At 39.3% G+C, this 19372-nt stretch overlaps 1 protein-coding gene across 1 annotated transcript in view; it reads left to right on the forward strand.

Moving 5' to 3' along the window:
* LOC141786862 (protein phosphatase 1 regulatory subunit 29-like) overlaps positions 1-19372 on the forward strand; it is a 265322-nt gene that overhangs the window by 193972 nt on the left and 51978 nt on the right. Inside the window, exon 4 of the mRNA XM_074665295.1 lies at positions 1486-1533. The gene's annotated coding sequence lies outside the window, so the exon portion shown is untranslated. The remainder of the gene's footprint in view (positions 1-1485; positions 1534-19372) is intronic.

The following is a 19372-nucleotide window of genomic DNA, read 5'->3' on the forward strand; positions in this document are numbered from 1 at the left end:
TGGGTTTGTTTTGTACAATCAGACAGTCTGAAAAATCATGCACTGGCCTTTTTAAACAGTTCATGACTCAGTGCAAGTAGACCATCTATAAATTACCATGCTTGAAAAAAGACAAAAATGTTAAATAATTTTACCCTGGCACTTGTTGTGTCAAGAAAATCCACATACTCCCACATACTCCTGTTAGTTTGACTTTAAAACAAGGTCAGCAGGAATATGGTTTAATGTCATTTGGGGGTCTGACTTTAATTTACCTCATGTATAAAATACTTGTGGGGAAATAAAAAAAAAAAAAAGTTGAAAATAAACAAGAAAGTTTGACCCCTAACCACAGCAACACATTTGGACAAAAATTAAGATTTATAATGTCTCTAATGTAACTGTAATAGGTTGTGGGGGCTCAGATAAAACCCGTGGCAGAAGTTTGTTAAAATATTAGACCTTTCTTGGAATTCAAATCAAAGTGGCAGACTCGTCAGGCGTGCAGCATTTCAGTAAAAGACGTTGTGTGCATGAGATGAAACGCAAACTAACCAGCTTTGATGGATGTGGGTGGAACCAAACTGGGGGGCATTTTCAATGCTTGTGACTTTAAAGAGAGGCTGTGAAATGTGTGGACTGCAAAGACCTAAGATTTTCAGATGACTTTAGGTTCCTATACTACTGTTTCTTTTGCCACTGGAGGGTTTCCAGTTAATTAATGCATGAACAGCTGCAGATTCAGCACCATGGAGAGCGGTCATATCAGTTTTGGTTTTCCCTATACTTATATCTCATTCCCTGCTGCCAAGTCCACACAGACACAAATCTCATGGGGAAAAAAAAACCCTCACATGCCTTCTCTGTCTGCCAGGGAAAAGTAAAGTAAATCAGTTTTGTTTTTGCCCTCGTGATCTGTGTCAAGCAGATCCCATTACAGTGACTCATACTGTGGCGCTGCTTGGTGCTGCTGCAGTGCTGCACACTGAGCTGTCTGATTTTGCTTGTTCAGGAAACTAACAGCCAGAATTACACACTCAAAGTTTTCCCAGCTTCACAGCATGCTTCGGGGTCAAAGCAATGATCTCTACGTCACATGCTTATTTCTCTTCCACCACCCCCTCAACTTTTTTCAGCTTGAACTGACACATTCTGGATAATGAACAACATCAGGCTGTTTTTCTAGATGTCACAGGGTACTTTTAAGCTGCCAGCTCAAATATAAACCTAGAGAATCTGCTCTCCCATCACTGCAGAGTTTTGTTTTCATGTAGCATCTTTGTGTTTGTGTCTTTTAGCTTTGGTCCCACATTTACAGCCTGCTCAGCTGCTTCATTTCCTACTTAGCACTTGTTGATGCAGAAAAATGCACCAATCCGGGGTTCTTTCTTCTAATTACCCTCCTGTCACTGCTGTGTGTCAAGCAGAGACCTATCCCCTTCTTGTGGGTTATACTGATGGTTTATTCAACTCTACTCAACAACCATGTTTTTCTGTTTATTACAGGTTTAATTGTTGAAGAGTGGCAGAGGATCTTGGGACATCAAATCTAAGGTAATTATGTCCATTGTTTTGCATTATGTGCAGTGCAGGTGTGTGCTGTCTTTATGCATCATAGAGAAACAGACAAAATTTAATCCTGGCAAGTACAGTGACCATTGGAGTTCAGAGCCCATCTCTGTTCAGGTGTCCTTACCAACAACTCATCAGACCTCTGCTGCTCAGTCAGAGGCTGAACAGCACTCTGTCTGTGACTGTTAATGTGTTTGAGAGTTATTACATAAGGCCCGTACATGAAGACCTTACAACATTATGACAACATTAAAGGGGCTTTAAGGCACACTTTAAAATGAGATTATCAGCACCAATATTACAAGTTACAGGTTATTTCAAAATTCTACTTCTTTGTTTCCTGATCGGGTCGAGCAGGACTGGATTGATGATTGACTTCTGAGTCAGTTAATAAAATGAAGAGTGAGGTTATGTTAGCTCTGCTTGGTAGATAACTGGCAGGACATAGCTAACCAGGATTTACTATCGTTACACATTGCATACACCTAATGTGCTGCTCAAAATATAGACGACTTCTAAACAACCTACAAACTGACAGTGTTTACTTGTTGCCACGCTAGCCTACAGATACATCGGCGCACCGAGCTGCTGATAGCGCTGTATGTAGCTGGCCACCACAATGTTTGCTTGATGTCACGTTTCAAACTGTAGCACTACCCGACTGTACTGATAAGTACTTTACCTTGGTACGTTGTATCCAGTAAAAAGTTGTCTTGAACAAAGAAAATGTATTTCGATCCGATCTCCATTTAATTCCAAAACAGACACACAGCTTGCTAAAAGGAATTTACCAAAGTGTGTGAGACTCTCAGCCAGAAGGTGGCAATGCAGTCCGATTAAAGCAGATCCTCCTCAAAGCATCTTTAATGTGTTTTTACTACCTTATTGCTACCTCAGCATGATTTGGGCCTTTTCCAAATAACATCTTGAAAACTTTTTTCTTTTTTTTTCTTTTTTTAAACAGTGCAACAAAGCACCCCTGTGAACTTGGATTAATGTTGCAGATGTGATGTACAGATTCTTCTCTTAAGGTGTACAACCAATTACGAAATAATCTGATGCACAACAGAAAATACAATTTCCTTTTTACCTTTTAAGTACTAACCATGTAATTTTGGTATGCTATAAAGCCAAAATACAAATAGGAAAATACTATAGCACAGCTTACTCGGAGGGAGACATTTCGTCCGATAAAAGGATGTTTCAAGATATCTGCGTAAATGCTATTTAGCCTATTTACAAAATGTATGAGACCATTTTTTCTGCGAGGATAGGGGGTAACCTTAGTGGCCCAGATTTCTTTGCAGTATATTTCAGGTCATTTAATATTGTAGGATGACTATGGCTCTGAAGTAGAGCTGATCATTTTTCAATCAGAAGTTAAGCTAATCCTTCCCCTCCTTTTGTCTGCATGAAGCAGTGGACTCATGCATGACTGAATCTCAAAACCTTCCCAGTAGCATAGCCAGCACTATGTAGAGAAAAAAAACTGTAAATTATAACTGGTAGCATATGTGCTGTTCTGAATACCTTAGGTTGGGAACAAAATGTTACTCTTATTTGATCTGAGAACACCCCTCTAACCAAATGCTCACATAACTGTCAGAGCCGGAAATGTCACAGAATGTGCACGCTTCACTGCTGCCACATCCTGCCCAATCCTTGGAAAGAGCTCTGATCATGCTCTTTTTCTTCTACAAAGATGAGCTAATTAAAATGGGGGGAAAAAAACCCCGAATGAATAAACTGAAGAGTGCTATGTGTGTACTACACCTACATTTGCTCCAACACCAGGAAGTGATTGTGAGACTGTAATTAGAATCCAGTAAATAATTCAGCATACAAGAACATGAACTGTGAGTAAAATGTTTGCAACCTGCTGCAGAAAACCCAATGCTTACACTATCTGAATCTCAATACCATCATTAAATTACTTCAGGAATGTATTTATAAAAGTATGTTGGCATGCTCAATGAATAATAAGCAAACTGCTGCCGTACTTTCAGTGAATTCGTTTTGGATGGCATCCATACGTTAAGACACTCTGGTTCACTATAATATTACATGTTGTGAATGTTTGATACACACACAGTAGGCTATACACTGCTGCATCCAACATTATTGATAAGCAGCGTGTATTATAATTATAAATAACTTGCACTTATTTTTATTCTCTTAATCATCTTGAAGCAACTCAGGGAAAATCCCACTCGACACAGAGTCTATAGATCAGTTCTGAATCAAGGCTCAGCCTCTGGGCAGCAGTGTTCAGGCACAGCAGGGGTTTTGATGAAAAAGGCTTGGAAATAGATCTGTGTAGTGTCACAACATGAAAATTAAGCATGCAGATTTTAAACAGCACCATAGCATGTGAGTCATTGGTTTGGCAGATATTTTGCCATAGAGCATAGTGTTTTGGCCTGTACTATAAAGCAGTGACTACAGAGCTCTGGACTCGCCCCCTGGTGGGCTGGGAAGGTACAACAGATGGTTGGCTTCAGGTTATTTACAGTGTAGTATAAGGCCCCGTTTACACGACGCCGAAAACGGTCGATTCCGCAAACATTTCGTTGCGTTTTGGCCTTCCGTTTAGACGAGACCACGTTGCGTTTTCAGTGAAAACGCAAACTTTTGAAAACGCTCCCCAGAGTGGAAAGATTTGAATCCGCTCCTCCATCCAGCTTCGTGTAAACACAGAGCGGAGCGTCTCAGGGTGAAACGCTGACGTCACCGCATGCGCACTCGCAGTTTTAGGTGTAGGCTCCGCGCTCAGCCACATTTCCAGTTGAGCCAGTAGTTGGCGGTAATGCGCGTTATGGTTGGATTGCCGACCGTCTCACACAACAAAACGGCAGAAAAAGAAAGAACAGAAGAGGAGACTTCTCCTCCCGGAGTCGTATGAACGCGGATCGTTTTCACGCCGTCCTCATGTAAACACGGGTGGCTTTTGAAAACGCAAAAGAAGAATCGTTACGGGAGTCTCCGTGTAAACGGGGCCTAAGTTTGGTTAGTAAGTATTGAAGTGTGATGTTTTTTTACATTTTTCTGATTGTTTGTACTTTCAGAGAGAGTTGTGTTACAATTCAAAAAGTCTGGGATGAGAATGTCTAAAGGTTTCCATGACAGCCAGTCCAGTTTGTTTGTCGGGATGTTGAGACTGTTGTTAACTATGTTATGTGGTTATGTCACAAGAGGATGTGTCAGAAGAGCATCTGAGTCATTAAGATGTATCCTCTTAAGACTATGTATAAATTGAAGATTGCATGTTAGTTCATAATAGGATGGCTGCTGGTCTATTGACTCACCATTAGAGCAATAAATAACCAGTTACTGTGAGCAACAACCAAGAGCTTTCAGAAAATGTCTGCAGGAATACCCAAAGAAAGAGAGAAGGCGGAAAGGATGGGACAAAGGCCATGTTGGCCTCATTTATTGACTGACAAGTGATCTTTAGAGAGTTAAGCACTGCGTTGCCAAAATGAAAGAAACATGAACCTCACAGATTACCGCTTTAAATGTCAAAAGCAAAAATGTAAATGAGGCATAATGACACCCTGCTCTGCCTTTAATAGATAGGCAGCTTTTTGGAATGGGTCTTTTTATACATTGATCTCTTCAGATATATAAATATCCCTGAAGCGCTGGCAGCGTTTGTCACCTGGACTGACGAGCCGTCTGTGGTGTCACAGCTCCTGCTGTGACAGATGTGAGGTTTGTCCCCCTGGAGTGTCGCTCCCTGTAGGGGGCTGAGCACCATTGATCTGCAGCTATTGAGCCACAATCGCACTAATTAGTGTGTGTGTGAAGCTTTTTCCACTCTTTGAAGAATGGATAGAGAAAGAGTGAAAGAAGCTTTTTGGCTGTTATCCAATGAGAATGGTTTATTGGGTGTCACCAGTCTCGACAGGGGGAGAAAAGATGAAGGTGGCTCTTGGCTAAAATTTACTTTAACTCAACCCTTAATTCTGAAAAATATGTTGTCTGAGTCAAACACAAGACCCATTAAACTGCAGAGCTCTTTAGACTCCTTTGTCGATAATGGGATCAACCAGCTTGCATCAACTTTTACTGGCATGTGGGTCTGGACCTGCTCTTTTGGGGTTGTGAAGGGCTGAAAACCTATCCCAGCATTCTTTGGGTGCCAAGCAGGGTGTACCCTAAACAGGTGGCCAGTCTACCACAGGGCTAACACATACAGACAGACAACCGCGTGTTTCATTATTTTGTAAATTTCTCTCCAAAGTATCTATTTTCAAAAGCAAGCAGAACTCATTCACTGAACCATTTGGTTTGAGATATGTAAACCTCTTTTTCCTGTCTTTAAACAGCTTTGCCCAACCTTTTTTGGATAGCTTTCTAATTTCAGGATGTAATGCAGAGATTTTTGTTCAAAAGAAAATGAGGATAATCTTTAAAGCAGGCATGTTACCAAATGTTCATTTAAAAACTTGGGAAGACGAGGGTAGTATGCTGAGTAGAAGGGCTTTTGAACCATGGTAGTGGTTTCTTTTACAGTAGATTGTATATTGTCTTTTCAGTACACTGGTTCAAGGCCATGAAAGTCAGGCAATCAATTACAAACCAAATAAACAAGCAAACTCTGAACTAGATGCACCTTTACGTATTTATTAAATCCCTGGCTTAAAAAAATTAATGAATAAAAAAAAATGTGTTTTTACTAAATGTATGCCCCATCTCCTAAACGTTTTTCTTCACCCTACTTTCTTGCCTTCATGGAAGAATGCCCTAACTTATATTTCTAAATAAATATAATAACACAATAGTTAACATAACTGGCTTCTTGACATGTTCTCATGCATTTTTGTTGCATGTTCAAAGTTGTTTTATCATCGTCCCCAGCTCTTTCCCAGCCCTGCCGTTAACTTCTGATCTAAAGGAAATGTATTCTTCTTCTGTTTTTAAGTTGTCAAAAAAAAAAAAATCTTGTTTTGTGAAATCAAATCCTTACTGTCATTTGTGCCACCTTTTGGGAACTTAGTTCCACTCATGTGTTGACATTGGCTTTACATGTAATTCACTTGGGAAGGGGATTTGATTTGCACTTGGTATAAATGCAACATTAAGTTAAAAGACTGAATGACTGACCTTTAACAGAAGATTAAGATAATTGGTAGAGGACATAAAATGAAAACCAACTTGAATTCTTTTGATTAAAAATGAATAAGTTATTTATGTGTAATTAATGTCTAGATAGAGTTTCAACTTGGTGTAGTACATGCTGAAAAGTGTGCGAAAAAAGTTCATTTCATGAGAAACTTAATTTGATGGATGAAGTTTGATGAGGAGTTTTGAACTTTTAATAAACTCTTTGAAATCTGCAGAAAGTAATGTTTATATAATCTTGACTTTTCTTGGCTGCAGTTGCTACATTATTAAAGCTGGCTTCTTCTAGTAAGAACACTTAAAAGGCACAAGTTTCCGTCTCAATACAGTGATCCTGCAGCGTTGTTATGACAAATTACCGCATGTACAGCATGTTAACCCAAAACATTTATATATTCATGACGGAAGATATGCTGAGAAGAACACAGGCCCACATACTCTCCTACATAACACTCTCTACTTGAAAGGTAAGACAGGTCAGCAAGGTCTGAGAGAATTAAACAGGAGGGAAAAACAAAACTGCCAAGAAACAGAGGAGAAAAGTTGTAGGGAGAGAGAAAGGGCAATTTGGTTGTGCTGCTGTCTTTCTGCCAAGGCAACTCGGAAATTTACTTCATCTATATTTAGCAACAAAGACAGCAAGAACCTTATGCGCATGCACACACACAAACACACACACACACACACACACACACACACACACACACACACACACACACACACACACACACACACACACACACACACACTTACTTCTTGGCAGTGCATTGATTTGCAGCAGACACGCTATCAAAACAGCATGGTCAGCTGAATCCTTATACACCCACCCTTTCTTGCACGCACACACACACACACACACACACACACACACACACACACACACACACACACACACACACACACACAAACACACACACACACACACACACACACACACACACACACACACACACACACACACACATACTAACGGCCAGTTGTTGACAGTGGGGTCTGAAGTGGATTGTGCTCATTAGGTGGGGTTGCAGATTGGTTTCTATATATAGCTGGCAGCAGGCAGCAGGCTCAGCAGTACCAGCAGCAGCATCATGGAGGTGTTTGAAGTAGCACAGGCCTCCAGTGGGCCATACTAATGAGATGCATCCGGAGTTGATCACTGCAGTACCATGGGAGCCCAACGCCAATAAAGTGGCATGGGTTTGTGTGATTTAGGTCAGTTATTATTAGAAGACATGTATTTGACATGTTTGAGTTGCACAATGTAAGGTGGGATCAGCAGTTTATAACATAAATCATTTGTCTTTAGTATCACAGTTCTGAAGGAGTTCTGCAGTTTTGTACTCAGGCATTAAGTATTTCCTGAGAATCAACTCAAGTACAGCAAAAAAAACTACTTCATCCAAGATGTACTTTAAGTACTGAATACTGCTGAACTCAGCAGAAGGTGAGGTTGGAAATATTAAACCCCTTTTTAACTGGATGTAGAAACATGACAAGAGAGCAAGATAATATAAATCTCGAACTACGTTTTTTTTAGATACCTTCGTAACATCAACTTTGTGAAGGCCAATGTTTCATGTAATGTGCAGTCATTAATCTGTCAATCCTCCAAGAAAAAATTCTCCTCCTCTGGTGAATGTTTGCTCGATGCTTCGGCCCATTTTCTGCCATCTGGTCAAGTCATTTTCAAACATCCACCGAACCTGTCGAGAGAAAAATGAGCACATTTCAACACATGTTGACTTTGAGTGTCTTTTATGCTTAATTTGATTTTATATATTTATTAACAATCATAATTATCAGAGAGATCTGAGGATATGAACATGACACAAACACTTTTAGGTTTATGTGTGGGTCATAAGAAAGTAGTCTTGACTTTTACACAACATGCAATTCCAAATGGAAGACATTTTATCATACAGACAAAATACAGAGTACACAAAGTGCCATGTCTGATAGTGTCTATAATTTTTTTCATTTTTTACCACAAGTATAGTGATGGAGAGTCCACACATTCTCCACCACTTAGTCATCCGCCACAATATGCTGCAGTTTTGTCGTGAAACATTCTTTACCCAATCAGATAACCTCTTATTGTTAGTCAAGCACAATATCTTTTCCAGTGTTTGGCATTTTATTTATCACAGAAACTCATCATACTGCCTCAAAAAGGTCGATACCTTTCCATAAATATCTGACAAAAAAAGTGAAGCTTTGATGTTACTCTGCTATCACTTGCTGTCATCGCTGCGAACAATACACAGTTCAAATCATAGTGTCAGCATTGGACAGTTTAAAGGGCAACACCGTTTTTTTGACACCTGGATCTTATTTATAGGTGTGTGCATGCTCATATACTCACTCAGACAATCATCGTGCAGCTCGGAGTCCTTATTTAGATCCAACCGATTTTAGCAGCACTTAGCGGGAGCCACGGCAAGGGAGCTTCAGCGCGGGACATAATCTCTGCAAAATCGCTCATTTCGGCTATATTTTTTCATCCATCGCCAGTGTTATCATAAAGTCAGCTCGTCTACCATCTTCAGGTGGGTCAGCTGACCTGGTAAACAAACGTTTAACGGTTGTCCTCACCGGTTTGAGCCTGAGTACACGGACAAGGAGCTTCATGAAAGAAGAATTACTTAAAAGTAATCAGCCTTTCAATACTTCATGATTATCAAGTTACTACATGCGACAATGTGTTTTGATAACCCTAAAAAAACAGAGCTAATAAACATGTTTCATTAATCATTGGGTATTGTGTACAGGACAACAGTGGGGGTATAATAACCAATGACGTATGTATTCCTATTTCTTAACTAAATCGAGAAAATACGTACCTACGGTCAGTGTTTTCATCCACAAAATTAGCTCCCAAGAAAAAAAAAATGGTTTAATGTGCATGTGGTGATTGTTGAATATGGAATCAGTCCAATATCAACAATGTGCCTGATGAACAACATTGCTTTATATATACCAGGGATGTTTATACAGTATACAAATTTCACATTTGACCTAAATAAAATAGTGTCTTAGTGTGAGTACAGCTTTAGGCTTTTCTTTCCACACTCTTAGCACTGGATGTGATGTTAATGTTGCAACCCTGGTGTTGCCCCCCTGAGTGACAGGTCTTCACAGTGTTACTTGTCAACAGGACTGTGACCTGCAGAAGTCAAAAACAAGAATTTAGAGAGTCAGGTCATGGAAAAAATTTAAAGTTTTTCTGTGTCTATGGCCGACATGAGGGAAAGGTGATGAATGGAGCCAAATGCAAGTTGTGCTTTCCATCAGTAACAAAAAGTTTTTTGTCTAATTACTGTATATTCAAAAAACAATAAAAAAAACTTTTTTTTAGAAAAGCAGATCTAGCAGCTTTATTTTCAGTGTCAAAAAGTGACACAACAGATAGAAGAACCTTTAGTCAGCTGTTATATTCTATGAGTTGCACATCCTCAACGTGGGAGCAGTGTTGTTTCTACCTTTTTTTGGTACCTTACAGGTCTGTTCTGATCAAACTTCACCATCACATGCCATCTTTTGTCTGCATGCACCCTTTTAATCTCATCCTACTGAAATAATTACCTCACTTCTTCATTATCTTCCCCACACAGCTGTTCAGGAAGACTCTGCACTGTGATGTGTTTACCTTTATACACCAGGCACTCCCTCCCTGTGTGAATAAATCCATTTTTATCAACAGTAACCACTTTCACACTTCTTGAAAGCACTGCTGCTCTGAACGGCTAATTAGTTTGTTTTCTGAGGAGAACAGATTTTATTCTCCGAACTGCTTTGTTAGAATTTAGGAGCACAAATACACATATTTATTTAATTCCAACAATGATACAAAATATACTTTTTGTTGGTCACATATTTAAGTAAGAAGGGATTGGAAGCAGTTATGTAGTGAATTAAAGAGGCTTGTGACTGATATGTGGTGACTTAGGTTTACTACAAAGGATGTGTAGGATAATAAACAAAACACCTCAGGTTTTATTTGACATTTTAACCACATTGTCCCTGGAGATCTTAACAGTCATACTGCAGCTGTGTGGGGGATGCAACAGTAAATTCTGTGGGTGAAGTGGACATTTGCCAGATGAGTCATACATGACTTTTGCACACCATGCTTCTGCCCCAATTGTCTGTGATCTATCTTACAGTGTAGGAGCTGTTTAGGGCCTTCTTTCTCAGGTAAGACCTCAGTGTAGATTCTCTTAGTAGCGATAGGAATCCCAGCTCTTTTTAGTGATCCAGACCATTTATCTCAGCAAGAACCAGCTTTTCCATCTCCCAAAGGGCTCTTCATAGTATCGGCATATCATTCATGAGCATCAGCTGGTTTTTAGGGCCAAATAATTCACTTCCCACTCATAGTGTAGATAGCTGCACTTATACACAGTGATGTGTTCAGGTAAATTGCAATGTCAGCATATATGGTACATAATATGGTTTAAATTCTTCCATGCTATGGTTAACAAATAGTAATATGTTGACGCAAGGACAGACTGACAGGCTAGAGTTACCCATTGACTTAACAATAAAGTCCAGAGCATATCAGTACAAACCAAAGATGATGGTTGTACCAGACTAGCTAAACAAACACAAGGAGTGTGAGCTTCTAAGATCTCAAATGACAAGCACTAAATTCCGTGTGCAAACTGGTATCTGGTATCACTTAATGGATGTTTGAAGTGTTATGTGTAAACTCCATGGTGGTGTTTCATTGAGAAAAAAAAAGTTTTAAACAAGTCAGAAGAGCCTTTTCCAGAGGAGACAAAATCAGCTGCATAGTTGTAGGTGAAGGTTTTGGATATGAGAACAAATAGGCTGTTGATCATTAATAATAATAACAATGCAAATTTCCAAAACAAAGAGTAATGATTTATCCCTAGCTGCCATATCTTTATTCACTGGTCTTTAGACTGCATATAAAGCTTGCGTTTGGCATACAAGTGCCTCCTTTTTGGTTTTCTGGAGAAGTGACCACATTTACAGGAGATGATGACGCTGGAAATATCTAGGATTCATTTCTTTATAAAATTTCTGACAATCAACAAATACATAAATAAAAATAATTTAAAAAAGGCTCATGAATGGCAGGCCTGTTGTTAATACTTGAACTCTGGGTTCACAGGTGTTCTGTGGTAACAACAGTGTCTCACTCTAACGACTCACTTGCATAAAGCAGTTGCACTTAAGCACTCCAGTTTGAGTGCTCTTATTTTTGGATCCATTATGGGGTCTGTCAGCGCTTTTTGTGCTGCAACCCATTGTATGCACACTGCTTTCTTACTGGTGCTTTGTTTGTCTGGCTTAAGGCTCAGAAAATAAACCTTTATTTCAGGTTTGACATTTGGAGGCCTGGGATATCTTGACGTCAATAACTGCTGGGAAACTGATGTCTTAAGCTGATTTTCAGTTCACAGATTATGTTTTTATTCTTTTTTTAACTTCTATTTTCCAGTTCTTCACCGTGCATTCTATTTAATTAAAACCACTTACCTATTTCAACCCATTCTTTGTCCACTTAGTCAACTTTTTATCTGCCCTTCAGGTGAGTCCCCTTTTCAGCTGACACCATCTATTACACTTGTCCTCTATCAATACAAATCATCAACAGCGTGAAAACTCTGCTACAAGTCAGATAAAGTGAGGAATTTACAAGGTATTTAAGTTCCCTACCTCCTCTGCTTGTACCTCGACACTTGCTCTCCGTCTCTCCAGGACTGGTTAATCCTTGCTTTCCCTCCTGGGCTGATAAGATATGGGGATAGAAGATGGGATAAGAGAGGATAAAGCTATACTCTTCATCTTTGCTCTGCTCACTACATAGAGGACAAGTGGATAAGAAGAGTCCTCTCACCTGAAGAGGTGGGGAGGGAACAAGTCAATTACAGATTAACAAATAGATTTACAAGGGCTGAACATTTAATCATAACCAACAATCAGGACCTCAAACTGACTTAGGTAATCATGCCCCGGATGATTACTTGGGTTATTTATTTATGTACTTTTTATTACAGGGATGTTGTTAGTTACTTTCCCTGCATTTCAAATGCATTAAAACCAGAAAGGACACTGTAAAGTCTCTGCAAATTTATCGGGATGTATCTCATCTTTCCCATGCAATATAGCTAACAGTGTGAACCAAGAGTGGAGTTTGGGTACCACTACTCAAGGCAACACCCAAAAATTTCTCTCAAAGGCTCTTCAACGTCCAGATGATTGGTTGATAAACAGAGTAACTGATCTCTGTGAGCTGCAGTTGGCCCAAATGCCACCTTGCTTTTTATTGAGATGTTCTGGAAGAGGGGAAGGGTTACAAGAAGCAAACGAAAACAGAGAGAAACCACAGCATCTTGTTCTCAAGCACTTTCAGGCCTAATCTATACAACGTTTCATCCCAAAATGCAAAAGACAGTGAAAAAAATCTGCGTTTACACATTGATGCTGAGAGACTTAAAACACTGTTGTAGGCATGCCAGGCCTGTCGTTGGCGCTATAACTGTCTTGTCCAGAAGCAGCTTTTGAGAGAGCTCCACTGAAGAGGATGTGGGCCCATAATCTGGTGTATTGGCAAATGCTAAGAGCAGAAGTGGTGCGACAGATGCACATCACGTTGAAAGACAATCAGCAGATTCCTCAGATTGAGCAGCACAAACACGACACGGTAGTATGCAATGATCATAACAACAGTACTGTTGTATGGGCATGCGCAAAGCGGAGCGTGACATCAGTGTTTCCACTGAAAACACTGGTTTGTAGTTTCCACAGCAACAGTGGCCACCACATTTCAGAAGTGGAGGCCAAAACACAACAATACTTTTGCGTTTCCTCCTAAAATATAATCAAACTGCCCCCTCGTAGTGTTTGTTAGCACACCAGGTGTTACTTCTATAGCATCTCAGCCTGTACTCTTCCGTGTAGCTGCTCCGGTCATCCAATCATGTATAAGATGGGGTGGGACTGCTCACCCAAGGAATGAGGATGAATGATTTAGTGATCACCACAAAAACATAGAAGCCCATAGTAGGGACAGGTAGTTCTTCATTTCCATCTTGAAGCCATTGACAGTAATAAAGAAACCCCAAAATTCTGTTTCAGCTTAAGTTCAAGAATGTCAACATAAAAATAGTGTAAATGGTCATTGTTTTCATGAATGGTGAGGTCACCAATGGTCACCTCTGTTTCACTGATTAACTGCTAACACAACAAGCCCTGCATGTGGAGTCTCCCTCGTTCTACTACTAATAACCTTTATCTTGCATTTTCATAGTTAATGAGCTCCACAAGCAGGTGGATTGACTCATAAAAATATTGTACTCTGTGTTTTTGGAAATGTCTCTAATTCCTCAGGCTCCCTCATGTCCAACACCTCTTCATACATTCTGCTCTGAAATGTATTGTTTGCGCTTCCTCTTTGGCTTCCAGCAGCTCTTACTTTGTCCTGGTCCATGGCCAAGACTGAGCTGGGAGGTAACGGTAACACCTCCAGATTTCACTTTTTTTTTTTTTTTTTTTTTTTTTTTTTTAACACAGCAGTACTTCATAAACAGCTGAATATTTTGAGAAGATGAAATACATTTCATCAGTAATCTAAACAATAAAAATTTATGTTTTATAGTATTATTACTTAAATGCTGAAAAGTTTTTTTTTTTTTTTTGTATATTATGTTTGATATTTGTGGGACACAGCCAATAAGAAAAAGCTTGTTTTATTTCACTCTATAAACTCTAATGCATGATGATTCTGAAAATGTTATAAAAAAATACAAAGAAAAAATAATCAATATTCAAAAAATTATTTGGATAATGGAAATCCATTTGGTTAACCACACTATATATCTTGCAGCAGACTGAGTAGTAAAATAATCATGACCACAAGGAGAGCACAACACAAAATCTAAGCCGAAATTATCAATATTTAAACCACTCTCTCCCTGGGGATGTTCCCTGCTCAGTAAAAAATGTCAGCAGAAAGCAAAACTAAAAAGAACATGAGGAAGTGTTGAGCATGATGTGCAGAGTGCACCTTCTGACCAGCTGCTGCTGTGCAGCTGCATTTTAATTTAATGTCCTCTCAGGTGAAGTCAAACTCAGAAGCAAAGCTAAGGTTATTTTTTAGTGTCAGTTTGTTTCTTGTTCTTCTTTTGCCCTCTAAGGTGAGATTAGATGAAAAAAATGAAGAAACAACTATATGTGAATATACCGCATTCATATCCTCTGTTGTACTTGAGCTCTCACTGCTCTGCTTTTCATCATTGCTGCTTCCAAGCTCTGCCTGCAGACACACACTGCCCTACTTTGGTGCAAGTTGTATCTTTGCTTCAGAAAAACAGCCGGGGTGAGCCCCTCAGGGCACTGGAATTGAGCACCACTTGGTGGTTGGCTTGCAGCACCATGTTTAGACAAGGGATAAGGCAGGAGATCCATTCTGTGTCACTGCTCCTGCCTGAAAGATTCAGGGTGGTTTACTGTATCAAACATGCCTTTGGGTTTTTTGGTGTTGTGACACCGAAAGTTAAACCCGAGTCTGAGCAGCTCATTTAATTTCATTGAAGATTTTGTCAAGCACAAGTTGAATTTATCAAGCAATGCAATTTTTTTTTTTTTACAGCAACTGTAATGACCACTGTTTGCACCATCAAACCCGCAGCGGAGGTGTCTTGGACTTGCACTCTATCTGATGCCAGGTAAAGGGGGACTATACCACTGGCAGAATCAAAGTAGCAAAATCTATAATCAATAACCTTATTTTTAACTTGACATTTTATGCCAGTGAGTCAACCTTTCATTATGAGAAATCAGCCAAATCTTCTTTGCCAACGCCAAACAGCTTATTATGCAAATTTCTCTACTTTATGTGCTCAGTCTGGTAATAAGGATGACCCAGCATACAAAACTTAAGGGTTTAAAACTCTAATCCAAACAAACAGTGTGTGATTAAATGTCTATTGTCATCCTGTAGCATAGCTTAGGTTGGCCCCGAGGAGTGCAATTGCAGGAAATAATAACAAAAAGATACATAACCAAGGATGGAAAGGAGTGATGATGAAGGAGAGAATATTTCCAAGAAAAAGACTGAAAGAAGCCAGTGACATTCAGAATCAAAAGACTCATGACTGAGTAAAAGCTAAAGGTTTCCTCCTGTAAGATGAGTCCAGTGGGAAAGAGGGGGCTAAATGGAACTGAGGAAGAAGAAAAGGAGATTGACTGAAAAGGAGCAATAAAAAGAAATGAAAAGAAAGACTCCAAATAGGAGGCATAAAAAAGAGCCAAGGGGGAGAAGAAGACCACATCAGCCTGAAATGTCAGTTATCATTGTGTGAAATACCAAGAGGGAGGAAAAGAGGAGGGATTGACAGAGGGTGAGGTATAGGTGATGATGGACAGAGAGGGAAGAGAGAGAAAGAGCTGTTTGAGAGGAATGATATTTTTACTGATGGGGAAAAGGAAAACAAGACTACAATGTAGGATATAAAGGAAAAAAGGAAATGATTGATGTATGAAAAGGCAGCAATTATGCTAAATTGGAGTGTGCAATAGGTAGGAAAAGAAAAAAAAGGAAGGAAGGAGAGAGATGGTAAAAAAAAAAAATTCTAAAAACAAAAAAGGTCAGTGAGCAAGTGCAGAGCAGATTAAAATGTCAGGAAGGAGAAAGCAGAGGAGAGTGGGCTCTTCTTTTCAACCTACAAATCCCAAATCACCTTCACCCATTTTGCTAGGATAAAAGAAAGAAAGAAAGAAAGAAAGAAAGAAAGAAAGAAAGAAAGAAAGAAAGAAAGAAAGAAAGAAAGAAAGAAAGAAAGAAAGAGGATGATTAACATGAGAAGGATGGGGGAGTGAGTAAAAACATAGAAGAGACCAAAAAAAGCTTTTGTATGTGTGTGTATCCATGTGTGTGTATTCATGTGTGTGAGTGTCCATGTGTTGGTGTGTTTTCATCAAACAGTTATTTCAGTTGGGTATAAATCATTTTGGCACCATTACAGCTGAGCCACAGAGAGCAGGCCACCAACTCAATCAGTCCTGAACAGCATCCCCAGAGGTACATTGGTCATCACACACACACACAAATTACCCAAGCACAGAGCTGTAGCTGAAACTGATATATACCAACAAAGCTACAAAAGCTATGTACTGTGAGGATGTAAGCTATTATCAAATTCACAACTGAAGACATGGAGACTCTGGAATGTGAAAACACAATTTAATACTGGACTTTTGTTTGCTGATTTGTGGCAACATTTTCACAGACCGCGCATCAAAACTTCGGCTTTAAAAATGACTTCAGAAGATAAATGTCTTTGCATGTGCTCTGTCTCACAACAAAGTTATAGTAATAGAAAAAAAAGAAAATAAGAAGAGACAATAAAAAACATACAAAACAGAAGAATCTGTAAGTCCTCAACCTGGTCTTGTTATTCAGCCTTCCTCATGGCTCAGGGCTCAGGTGTGTCTATCTTTGTGTTTGCCGTCCTGTCTGCTCCTCTCATTGATTATCGCACATAGTCCATTGGAGGCAGTGCAACGTGGAATATTAAGTATGAGAAGTGTTTGATAATCAAAATGGTTTTATTGCTATTATCTTATTTTCAGATATATAAGAAGCTTGGATGAGCCTTGAAGACACCTCTGTGCACCCAACTTAAAAAAAAATGCATACAACACATTTTCAGGCTCATGTTTAAGTGCAATGACTGTTAAAATATGTTTGTTTTGCTAATGCTGAGCACTCTTTGATGTGCTCTTGTGATGTGCATTATTTTTTTTAAACATATTTCAAGTAGTCATACCGGCAGACAAATATCTTCCAAAACTTTGATTCCATTTGGATGATTTTAAGTGGTTGATGTAATGGGCTTTCAGAAATGAGCTGCAGCTGCTTTGTACTTTACAGTTCTTGTAAGTAATTTTCCTTTTGCTTTTTAGAAAATTTTCGAGCTAAAATGCTAGCTTTGGTTTACTTTGAATCACTAATGTTGAGTGGTTTTGCTGCAGCAGAGAGCTGCAGTTAGCAAAAAGCCATAATGGCACACTGTGCTCTACCTGCTCAGCACCAAAGAGCACACACCCAAAGATGAACAATTTTCTTATTTACATAGTGGAAAAACAGTTTATCTCAACGGTTGGTAAAATCAAAAAAACAGAAGAGGACAGATTTCTCAGATTGCATTGTAGATGGGTGATTATTGTACTCAGTTTTCATTGAGTAAATAAGCAAATATCACTGTTTTGTTCACTTAAAAAATGATTTCTGCTCTTTGTGCCTTAGGGTTCAAAACTTGTTTTCTAGGTCACATTCAGAGTCAGTGCTCTTTCTGGGGTATCTGTAGTAGGCTGTTTGAAAAAGAAGCGTTTGTAGTGACATGTCTCAGGATTATTGCTCCCGTGTTGGGTGCTAACCTAATGCTGAACCTTCCTGCCAGAATAATTCACACACACACACACACACACACACACACACACACACACACACACACACACACACACACACACACACACACACACACACACACACACAAATATTGAAGAACTAACAGTGAGGCATAAATTTGCTCAGAACTTAAGAGAATCACTTCTTCTGAAAATCACAACTCAAACAGAAAAGAAAAAGAGGTTTTAATGCACCGCAGCTGCTTTGACATCTGTTTTCTTCAGAAAAAAAAAATCTGTTCTAACTGCATGAATAACTGAAACACCATACTCTAGTTTTAATTTTAAAAATCAATATGGATTTATTCCTTTGTTTACTTTCAGATAAGAAAGTTTGCCAGGAGCTGTCATCCCCAGTGCACAATGGCACCCTGTCAGCTGTGTTTTATTATAATAAATAGGCAGAGATTTAAACACAGATGCATTATAATCTCTTCTGGCCTTCTAAAATCCTCCTCTTTAGCCTTCCCTGCTGCTGCCGACACTCTTCCTCACTAAACTAATGTGTGTGACTTAGTGGCTGTCTATCTTCCACTCTCTCCTTTCTCATCTCTTCACTCTGAATGTATAGCTGGAGATGAGGAAGTGGCGGATCACAAAAGCTAAATGCATCGTCTCAGTCCTCACCACCACAAGTATCTGTGATTTTTAGCAGAGTACACTCTACAGACAGAAGGCTTTTAATGCAAACAGCAGTGAATGTCTCGATTAGGAGGTGAAACCCGGAAAGACTTCTCCTCCAACTACTCCTGTGGGTCCACTGTTCAATCTGTTGGTTTCTATTAAAAGTTTTGCTGTTTGCCTTTTCCCAAAGACTCTTGAAAAATACGATGTTTGATCTCACACTTTTCTCTGGTTCAATGAATATTAAGTTGAAGAAAAAGGAGTGAAGTAGGGTACATTGGACTCTTACGTTTGCAATAAAACAATGTAGAACAGCAGTTTCCATATAGACTGAAGCCAGTGCAGTTGCTTCAAAAACACCTTTCATAAATCATTTAACCCATTTCATTTCTTAATCCACTCTTGGCCTCCTGAAGACTTTTCCGGAGGCAGTGGAAACTAAAGTCAATCAACATCTTGATTATGAGTAAAGTCGATGTAATTAAATCCACAGGTTTCACAGCTGACAATCCTTCCCTTGTCAGAATTATAGCACTTGTGCTGTCAGAACTGTGGGCGACAGAGGCCACATTCAACTGCCAGCTGCCCATCTTTCACATTTAACACCTTAACAGTCACACATTTTAATTTAAAC

The sequence above is a fragment of the Halichoeres trimaculatus genome, unplaced genomic scaffold (genome assembly GCF_033239565.1).
Source record: "Halichoeres trimaculatus isolate MK-OKI-2021-1 unplaced genomic scaffold, fHalTri1.1 fHalTri1_scaffold_2, whole genome shotgun sequence".
In the NCBI taxonomy this organism is placed as follows: Eukaryota; Metazoa; Chordata; class Actinopteri; order Labriformes; family Labridae; genus Halichoeres; species Halichoeres trimaculatus.